Raw genomic sequence first — 10,620 nt, 5'->3', positions numbered from 1 at the left:
AGGCCCACGATAAAAAATGTATATAAGAAGACGACAACACAATGTGACCACTCCCCCTATTGATGGCCCATAAATTATCATCCTTTATATTATTATCTTTAGTAAGGGTCGACCATCAACTTTAGATGGATTTTATTGTCAATATGTTTGCTTTTCAAGATTAGTTTATATAAGCTTAGATAATGTTTTTTACTCAATAGTGATCAACTATAGATCAATTTTATTGTCAACATGCTCATTTTCAACATTAGAATATATGAGCTTAATTGTTGTTTTTTTTCAATGATAGTCATTTATAAATCAGATTCTTCTCTTGAAAGATTCCCCAAGTGGGATTCACCTAGTTAATATATGCAATGCAACTAGCATGTATGACCAGTCAAAAAGTATGCTTGTATATGCATCAAAAGTGAAATTCTTAAACCCTCACAACACCTAGAGATGTGTACCATTATCCACCATGCCTTTTATGGTTAAAAATCCTTCCTTATTGTGCACCCCCAATATTTAACATTGTTTTCATACTTGAGTCCCTTGGGCCTTCACTCTTCATGTTGTGAGGTGTATAAAAACACAACCAAAACCTTGCTAATTGTAAATATTAATTTTATTGCATGAGAGAGAGAGAGAGAGAGAGAGAGAGATTAAAGTCTTCAAAACTAGTCTATGAGACCAAAAGGTAGTACAATGTATCATGATGAATATTGAGAGAGAAGTAGGGAAAAAGGGATGTGTGTGTGTGTGTGTGTGTGTGTGTGTGTGTGTAACATTAAGTGTAATATAACTAACATGAGAAGATTAGCATCTTGACATACTAGAAATGTAGGAAAGAGATAAAGACTAATACTAAAGCTAATGAAAAAAATAGGGCATAATGAGAATGGCAAGAAGCTTACCAAAAATGTCATCTAATAATCTTTTAGATATAGGGCCTCTTTATAGACTTGAGTATAAATCTCCACATCCACCTCAAACAAGGAAACTAGATCTGAATTGAATTGACTGGTATGGTCTCTCTTTTTTCTAACATTTGGAGAATTAGTTAGAAATTACAACTCACACACCCCATCTTTATAAGGCACCACCTCAAGTTCCCTATAGGGTTTGAACCTATGATATCCTACATGGGCTTCAAATACCCTAACAATTAGACTGACAAAAATGGGCTATGCAACTGGTATGGTATCTCAAGATACATGATTTGAAAAAGTATTTTCTATAATGTATCAATCCTAGAATACATTTCTCACACTACGAGGCGTCCACTTTGTAAGCAACTTTTAAGTCCTTGTAAAGGGTATAGATAGACACATGCATTCATAAAGGAAGCACCTACCAAAAATTTGAGTGCACCGAAGTGTCATACATGAGGTCAAATATTGTGCCTCGAAGTGTCATACATGAGGTCAAAGATTGTGCCCACCCAATTTTATAGCCAATATTTAAGCATTTTGAATGTCAAAGACTTATTAAATGTCAAGGGCAAGGGTGCTCACTAAAAAGCAAACCTTCAACCCTTCTCTTGGCCAGATGGCTATTGACACACCATCTCAAGCATTGGATCGTTTCACCAAGCCCTCGAGATTCTAACACCTCCACAAGTGATGTGCAAGCATTTCTTCATGCATATTACAAACTTTGAGTATCCTTCCTTTGCATCTAAGCACTCCACCACTAGATAAGGATCTCAAGGCACCCTATGCCCACTTGCACATTTTGCATACTAGACAAGGGTCTCAAGGCACCCTTTGCCCACCTCATCTCGCTTTGTTGTAGATGTGTAGCACCCTTGTTTGATCCATGCCTTTTACATATAACTCACATATAAATGATGACCCTTGAGGCATGGAGTTTGATGGATTATTTATACTTACCAAGATTTGTGAATCTCCCTTATTATTATTATAGGCCCACGATAAAAAATGTATATGAGAAGACAACAACACAATGTGACCACTCCCCCAATGGATGGCCCATAATTTATCATCCTTTATATTATTATCTTTAGTAAGGGTCGACCATCAACTTTAGATGGATTTTATTGTCAATGTGTTTGCTTTCAAGATTAGTTTATATAAGCTTAGATAAAATTTTTTACTCAATAGTGATCAACTATAGATCAATTTTATTGTCAACATGCTCATTTTCAACATTAGAATATAAGAGCTTAATTGTTGCTTTTTTTCAATGATAGTCATTTATAAATCAAATTCTTCTCTTGAAAGATTCCCCAAGTGGGATTCACCTATAGTCAATATATGCAATGCAACTAGCATGTATGACCTGTTAAAAAGTATGCTTGTATATGCATCAAAAGTGAAATTCTTAAACCCTCACAACACCTAGAGATGTGTACCATTATCTACCATGCCTTTTTATGGTTAAAAATCCTTCCTTATTGTGCACCCCCAATATTTAGCATTGTTTGCATACTTTAGAGTCCCTTGGGCCTTCACTCTTCATGTTGTGAGGTGTATAAAAACACAAGCAAAATCTTGCTAATTGTAAATATCAGTTTTAATGCATGAGAGAGAGAGAGAGAGAGAGAGAGAGAGAGAGAGAGAGAGAGAGAGAGAGAGAGAGAGAGAGAGAGAGAGGTTAAAGTCTTCAAAAGGGGTCTATGAGACCAAAAGGTAGTACAATGTATCATGATGAATATTGAGAGAGAAGTAGGGAGGAAGGGAGATGTGTGTGTGTGTGTGTGTGTGTGTGTGTGTAACATTAAGTGTAATATAACTAACATGAGAAGATAAGCATGGCATGTGTGACAGAATCTCAATTCATAATGTTTTTTTGTCTATTGCTATAAAAGTGCATTGGTTTTTCCACAATTAGAACTACAAAACTTTAAATTGGCTTCCCCTTCTAATCTATGTTTATTTATCACACCAAAACCAGTTTCTAGTTTTGTGATATTAATTAAATATGAGATGTAAATGATAATGAATTTAAGTGAAATTCAATTAATCTTATTAATCATAACTACTCCATTAACATTATATTATTTTCTTCATAATAATAATAGCTTAAATTTTATTCTAGTTCTCTCTCTCTCTCTCTCTCTCTCTCTCTCTCTCTCTCTCACACACACACACACACACACACACACACACACACACACACACACACACACACACAACAACAACAACAACAACAACAACAACAATAACAACAACAACAACAATAATAACAAAATTTATTTTTTAAGCGTCGTATTTTTGTAACAGGCTTAGGGGGTTATTTATCTTTACGTTATTTAGATAATCAGCTGCCTTCTTGTTGATTACTCCGAAAAGGTCTTAGTAAAGGTCTAAACTGATGAAGAAGCTCTAGAGTTAATCAACAATACTTTTATCAAACTAAAACTTCATTGACTAATATTACAAGGGACTTAGAGAGATTAATGCCCACTCCAATCTTATACCAATCGCCCTTACAAAGAGGAATCTTGATGGATCACAAGTTCTTATAATTGTATGTTTACTCCTGTATCCATCCTCTTAACGAGTTAGTGCCTAGAACCCATTAAGAAATTTTGTGCACGTCTCTCTGTATAAAGACTTTGTAAACTTTCGTGATCCAGAGTTAGATATTAAAAAGTGTTATGAATGCATCCCACATAACGAGGATCAAGGCTTCAAATTTTTCATGGCAAAGCTTATTCTCTAAGCCTTTCATACAAAGAAAATCGTGTGTATTTCATACACCACCTTTCCTAAATCCAACACTATTGGCTCATGGTCTCGAAGTGGGCCCCTCATGTTTAATAGAAACCAAGAAGTGGAAAATAATAACTAGCTCATTATTCACTAGCTTGGGAGAATCACTCTTTAAGCATATCAATGGAATAGAACAATGGAATCCCCATAGGCTATCCCCATGGGCTTGTCTTGCTCCCCAATTTGGTCTAACCTATTCTTATAATGCTTTGACTTTGATATCTTTACCAAACTAGCAAAACCTTGTTGGAAAAGCATCAATGCTCCACCCTCATGTTCTCACTGTGGGTGATGGATGTGCTCTATTTGTAAGGCCCCCTCTATAAGGAGTAGCCGTGGTAGTGATGAGCACCCGAGCACCTACTAGTTTACACACTAGATGGACCATCTGGCCAAATGTGGCTTGGTTAGGAGATGGCTTTGGCACTTTGCCAAGTCAAATGAATTCCTTATGCAAGCTATGTGATTGCATTTGTGATTGAGCACTGGGACAACAAACCAAAGGTCATAGTGTTCAAGATTGTTCTTGGATTACGAGCCATGTTTGAGGGTCCAAATGGTCTCAGATGGCCGTGGGAGTTACGCAAAGTCCTATGGGAATGTGCTGTAGTTTAATATAATCCCAATCGAGTGATATGATTGGTTGGTCGTTTTGGACCAAAGTTGTGGGAATATGTTATAGTTTGATATAGTCTCAACTGGATGATATAATTGGTTCGTCATTTTGGACCAAAGTCGTGGCCGACATGGCCGACCTACATCCACGCTGACCCTAGGCACTATATATAGACTAGTTTGGCATCCTTTGTTTATCATCGAGTTCATTGTGTTAGCTCCTGTAAAACAAGACATCTTCTACCTATAGTCTTCCTAGATCATTATCAAAGATCCTTACTTAGAGCACACAGGTGGGAAAATACCCATTAGTTCATAATCAAAGTTTACAAGTGATAATATTATTTACTCTCTACTTCTTTTTACAATTCAGTGCTTTGTATTGTGAAGATTGTGCTTTCGTTGTTGAATATTCTTACATGGTGTCAGGCTTTAGCAAATCTTTTTTTGACAGTTTGCTAAAGGTAGATTTTGAGAGACGGCCCAACCTATAAATGATACAGCCACTCGTTTTGGTAGTTTGCTGAACGCAGATTTTGACAAATGGCCCAACCTATAAATAATGCAACCACTCATACTCGCCCTCTTGGTTTCTTTCGGTGATTGTAAGTTAGATGAGATAAATCACACTCTTTGAAAGTTTAAGATGATTCATATAAGTTGTCAGATACCGCAATAGGGATTGATGCAAAGTCGGGTCTTAGTCCGAATCTAGTAGATCATGTTTGTTAAAAAGCATGGATCTCAGGCTCGTATATGGAGGATCGAAACTAATTAGCACCATAGTCAAGTGATTAAGAGAACTAGAAGGCTTGATAAATGTTGAGATTAGCAATGGATTAACTCCAGGAAATAGACACAATAATCATCTCATTTAATTAGTGTTTCTTCAAGTACATTCTTTTACAGCTCTCAAGGAGCTCCCAACTCATAAGATGTGTGCACTCTAGTGCCAACCATGTGTCTATAAATGCTCACACTACATGTGCCTCCTTGCTCTTTCCATCGGCTACCTTTTTGACCTTTGACTTCACCTTTTACAAATGACCAAACAAATCAACCTTTTCCAAGGTACCCTTAGTCTATTCCTTTTCTAATGTGCATGCTCCTCCCGTTGCTGTATTCATGTTGCACCCTCACATATTTTTTTCTCAATGCCTCCCCTCAATGTGATGAGGGTCTAACACCTAACATATATTAACCTGACCTACACTCCATACTTATATAGTTGGAGCAGTCCATCTAGGTTACTCTATGAGCTACAATGTTGGCTTTGTCTTGACACTTTACGCATAGGGAGAGTGGGGTTACAACTAGGAGTTAGGAGCCATGCCATTTCTTTACTAGCACCCTTGGTGCCCTTCATTTGTTAGGCTCTTTGGCTTGTTCTCCACCTTGGACTAAGAGGCTTTTAGCTTGTTCCTTTCGCTTGTGTTGGATGACTTAGTGGCTCTTGCCCATTTCTTTCCCGAAAGCTCTATATTTTCCCTCACACACTTACTCCATGCGTGCTCATTTGGCCACATTTCAAAGGTTACATTATTTTTCAACTTTTGGTCATGAAATTGCTTGCTCAAATTGGCGGCATTTACAAAGATTAAATATTTTTGTTGAAAAAATTTTGTTGTGATGAATATCTCACATACAATGCACATGAGCTTAGTTCATTTATTATGTAGGCATCCACATCCATTGTCCAAGATGCATGTGCAAATATTGGCATCTCTTCCTCACATGCTCGAACCACATAATGCAACCCAAGAAATGTTTGTCAAGATTAGATTAGGAAGGTCTTTGCCATCATCAAATGCATGGGGAGTGTCTAATCCCTCACTTGCATGAGTTGATGACATCATTAGTGAGGCATCCACATCCATTGTCCAAGATGCATGTGCAAATATTGGCATCTCTTCTCTCTTCCTCACATGCTCGAGCCACATAATGCAACCCAAGAAATGTTTGTCAAGATTAGATTAGGAAGGTCTTTGCCATCATCAAATGTATGGGGAGTGTCTAATCCCTCACTTGCATGAGTCAACCTTCATTTTCCATAGGAACACCCTCTTTTAAAAAAAAAAGGCTTTGAACCACACTAAGAGTAGACCCCACACACACACACACACACACACACACACACAAAATCGTTATCTTGTTTTTTATTTCTTCTAGCGATGGGGGTCGAGTTTTGCTATCGTGCACGCTCTGCTCTCTCACCGCACTGCTGCAATGCTTCTTGATCCTTCTGCTGGGCATTGTAACAGTCGTTGGCTTCTGTCCACTGTTGCTTAGCAGTTGTTGATCTTCTTTGCTGTGATGCGCTCGGCCAACGTTGTTTGCAGCTCTCAGTCTTGCGCTAGTCAATTGCTCGCGTTCAGCAGCTTCGTGATGCTCTTCTACCACTTTTGTGATCAGCAGGTTCTCTTCCCCAGCTTCCCTTCATGCTCAACCACTCTGTGCCACAAACTCTTACAGATCTTGCTCACGATGGAGGACCCTTTGTGTGCCTTCTGATATTTCTGTTATGATGCTCTGCTTGCTGCCTAGCACACGTGTTCTTTTTATGTTGCTAGTAGTCTCTTTTGAAGATGACCACCTCTTTGCAAGTCATCTCGTGGAGCGTAAGATGGTCGTGTAGCCACTTTTGTGCTCTTCCTTATGTGTTGATGAATATTCCCTTTCTCTCTCTTGCAGGGTTGTTGTTGCTAATGAGAAGATAGAAAACCTTAAATCTTACTAATCAATTTCTTCAATGGAAATACTAATGAAGGCAAACCATAAACTTGATGGCATTCCTAGCCCTACCCACCATTGCTCTGATACCATGTTGAAAAGCATGGATCTCGGACTAGTCTATGGAGGATCAAAACTAATTAGCAACATAGTCAAGTGATTAAGAGAACTAGAAGGCTTGATAAATGATGAGATTAACAATGGATTAACTCAAGGAAATAGACACAACAATCATCTCATTTCATCAGTGTTGCTCCAAGTACATCCTTTTATAGCTCTCAAGGAGCTCCCAACTCACAAGATGTGTGCACCCTAATGCCACAACCATGTGTCCATAAATGCCAACACTACAAGGAGCTCCAAGTACATCCTTTTATAGCTCTCAAGGAGCTCCCAACTCACAAGATGTGTGCACCCTAATGCCACAACCATGTGTCCATAAATGCCAACACTACATGTGCCTCCTTGCACTTTCCATGTGCTACCATTTTGACCTTTGACTTCACCTTTTACAAATCAACCTTTGCCAATGTACCCTTAGTCTATTCCTTTTCTAATGTGCATACTCGTCCCCTTGCTCTATTCATGTTGCACCCTCACACATTGTTTTTCTCAACAGATCATGTTATCCTTTAACGTGGAGACATAGGAATGCACATACATTATGTGCCATCCTCACCCATGTAACGGATTTAGTGATGCATACTATCATAGCATGTGAAGCACCATGAAAAGTTTTTAGAACCAATATGAGAAAGAATCAGACAATAATACAAAACTTGTATGAGACAAGGAAACTGACAAGGATACACAACTTTAAGAAAAAGCTTGCAATAGAAAGGCACTCTAAAGGAGTGTAGAGAAGTTCATATTGCAGATAAAGAATTCACAAGATTAAATGGTGGTGGTGGGAATCACCAAGACGAGCAAAAACTACCACATACAGGTTCCCCCAAAGTATGACAGTTTGGTGAACACGTAGACCCCGCATGTGACCCATTGGCTAGCGTTTCAGGCTTTCTCGTGACAGTTTGCTTCCCGAGACTCAAGCAGAAATACCTTCCTCTTCTCCCAGTGATTGGTGGAGCCATTGGGAGAGTTATGTGTTGGACATCCCCTTAATCTTTCTTAGATTTGAGCACCATCTACCTTGCCCACATGGCCTCTTTCAGTGAAATGTTTTTTTATGAATTCGGTGTTAATGAAGCCCTTGTCAATGACAATCTAGTTGATGAAAAAAATTGGTGAAGATGAGTCATGAAGGCCCATATATGTAAGACCCTTATTCTCCATGTGAACAATCTCCTATTTCAAGCTTCTTTTTACACCATGTGAACTCTCCATGTGAATAGTCTCCTATTTAAGGCTTCTTTACACCACCCTCAACTTCAACTAAGGCTATAACCCTTAGGGGTTTTATCACCCAAAAAAAAGGAAAACATTATCATTTGCAATGATTTTGATGAAGCTAGATGCCATCAAGGAGAATTTCACGTTAGCGCGCTTTTGTATGCTTGAATAATGGCATGCTGTGCTACTAGCCTTGTCAATGTTGCTTGCTTTTTTTATTGGATGAAATGAGGCCTCCTCTTTACTCTACTAAACTATCTATGTAGAGCTTTGCTTTTCTTATAAGGAGAGACTTACTTCCTCTCACTCATTTTCTTTTCTTCTGAGGAGAGACTCAATTCCTCTCACTGATTTGACTCTTGCTTGATTTATATCTATGCTAGGATTGCACTATAACTACAGAGGCTTTTACAAGATGCTTTCTCTTATTCTATGTGTGTGCTAAGGATTTAGCTACCCTTCAAATCTCTCTTCTAATTCTTTTGGACTGCTAAGCTTTCATGATCAAAGATAGGAATAAACACTTGAAACTTACAATGCTCACAATCTCTCTCTCTTCATATTTAAATCTGCACTCTCTTCCTATCTAATCCTAAACACTTGAAAAAAACAACATTAATGAAGATGCACACTATCTATTACTACAAATCATAAAAATGATTAAACAAAACCTAATTTGTTGCCAATGAATTCATCACCTAATCTATTGTTATTTGAGTTTGAAAGGAGCCTACCTATGCTATTATTTGTGTAATCCTAACATAGACCTATGCATAACTAGCTCTCTGATACCATGATTGAACACATTGATCAAGGCAAAGCTACGGTGGATTAAGGTGTGTACAAATGATTATAATAAACATCTTGACATACTAGAAATGTAGGAAAGAGATTATGACTAGTACCAAAGCTAATGAAAAAAATAGGTCATAATAATGACAAGGCAAGAAGTTTACCAAAAGCTCATATGATAATGTCTTAGATATAGGGCCTCTTTAAGGGCTTGAGTAAATTTACATCAGTTGATTTTCTCCACATCCACATCAAACAAGGAAACTAGATCTGAATTGAATTGACTGTTATGGTCTCTATTTTTTCTAACATTTGGAGAATTAGTCAAAAATTACAACTCACACAACCCATCTTCATAAGGCACCACCTCAAGTTCCCCAGAGGGTTTGAACCTACGATATACCCTAACAACTAGACTAACAAAATGGGCTATACAATTGGTATGGTATCTCAAGATACATGATTTGCAAAAGTATTTTCTATAATATATCAATCCTAGAATACATTTCTCACACTACGCGGTATGTCCACTTTGTGAGCAAGTTTTAAGTCCTCGTAAAGGGTATAGATAGACACATGCATTCATAAAGGAAGCACCTGCCAAAAATTCGACCGTCAACTTTAGATGGATTTTATTGTTAATGTGTTCGCTTTCAACATTAGTTTATATAAGCTTATATGTTGTTTTTTACTCAACAGTAATCACCTTTAGATGGATTTTATTGACAACATGTTCGTTTTCAACATTAGTATATATGAGCTTGATTACTGTTTTTTACTCAACAGTAATCACCTTTAGATGGATTTTATTGGCAACATGTTTGTTTTCAACATTAGTATATATGAGCCTGATTGTTGTTTTTTTTCAATGATAGTCATTTATAAATCAAATTCTTCTCTTAAAAGATTCTCCCCAAGTGGGGTTCACCTAGTCAATATATGCAATGCAACTAGCATGTATGACCCCTTAATATGTATCCTTGTATATGCATCAAAAGTGAAATTCTTAAACCCTGACAACACCTAGATATGTGTACCATTATCTACCATGTCTTTTTGTGTTTAGAAATCCTTCCTTATTAGACACCCCCAATATGTAACATTGTTTGCATACTTTAGAGTCCCTTGGGCTTTAGTTGTGTTAGGTGTATAAAAAACACAAGCAAACCCTTTGCTAATTGTAAATATTAATTTTAATGCATGAGAGAGAGAGAGAGAGAGAGAGAGAGAGAGAGAGAGAGATTAAATTCTTCAAAAGGGGTTTATGAGACCAAAGGGTAGTACAATGTATCATGATGAATATTGAGAGAGAAGTATGGAGGAAGGGATATGTGTGTGTGTGTGTGTGTGTGTGTGTGTGTGTGTGTGTGTGACATTAAGTGTAATATAACTAACATGAGAAGATAAGCATGGC

The sequence above is a fragment of the Cibotium barometz genome, chromosome 52 (genome assembly GCF_041138505.1).
Source record: "Cibotium barometz isolate CiBa-2024 chromosome 52, ASM4113850v1, whole genome shotgun sequence".
In the NCBI taxonomy this organism is placed as follows: Eukaryota; Viridiplantae; Streptophyta; class Polypodiopsida; order Cyatheales; family Cibotiaceae; genus Cibotium; species Cibotium barometz.
Note: the sequence above shows the minus strand (reverse complement) of the source record.